General features: G+C 31.9%; 1 long non-coding RNA gene across 1 annotated transcript in view; it reads left to right on the top strand.

The window, feature by feature from the left end:
• LOC103746025 overlaps positions 1–596 on the top strand; it is a 15,469-nt gene that overhangs the window by 12,277 nt on the left and 2,596 nt on the right. The window lies entirely within an intron of this gene.

Raw genomic sequence — 596 nt, 5'->3', positions numbered from 1 at the left:
GTGTATACTGCTATGTTCCTCCAAATTATCACAGTTGTTATTTTTAATGTCCTTTTTATAAAATGAAAACATAAATGTGATGACATCTGTCTCTTTTAAATCATGAATTATATCATGGGAAGTCTAAAGTGTTCATTTTAAAACAGGCTTTTATCAGTCCAATCATATTATCATTATGAATAGGAAACCATAAGTTCTATATTTAATGTCTTTAAATATAAATATACTTGAATTCTTCCAATTATGTTAAAATAATAGAGAAGGAGTGAGCTGGACGTGATGGTGCACACCCCATCCTGAGGCAGGCAGACTCTGTGAGTTGGAGGCCAGTCTGGTCTCCATGCAAGTTCCAGGCCAGCTGGGGTTACAGGGAGACCCTGTCTCAAAAAGAAAACAACTAAATGGATAGATAGATAATAGAGAAAGGGACATTAGTTTATTTGAGAAACGAGAGGGCTAATTATGGCTTGTATATGAAGTTTGGAAATTATATATGTAGAGTCTATAAACATGTATGATTTATATATGTATATAAATCTTAATATGTATATATATTTGTGTGTATATACATATCTAAAACTACATATCAATGTTTG

The sequence above is a fragment of the Nannospalax galili genome, unplaced genomic scaffold (genome assembly GCF_000622305.1).
Source record: "Nannospalax galili isolate Female #2095 unplaced genomic scaffold, S.galili_v1.0 scaffold6044, whole genome shotgun sequence".
Taxonomy (NCBI): Eukaryota; Metazoa; Chordata; class Mammalia; order Rodentia; family Spalacidae; genus Nannospalax; species Nannospalax galili.
This window is presented reverse-complemented; position numbering and strand designations above follow the sequence as displayed.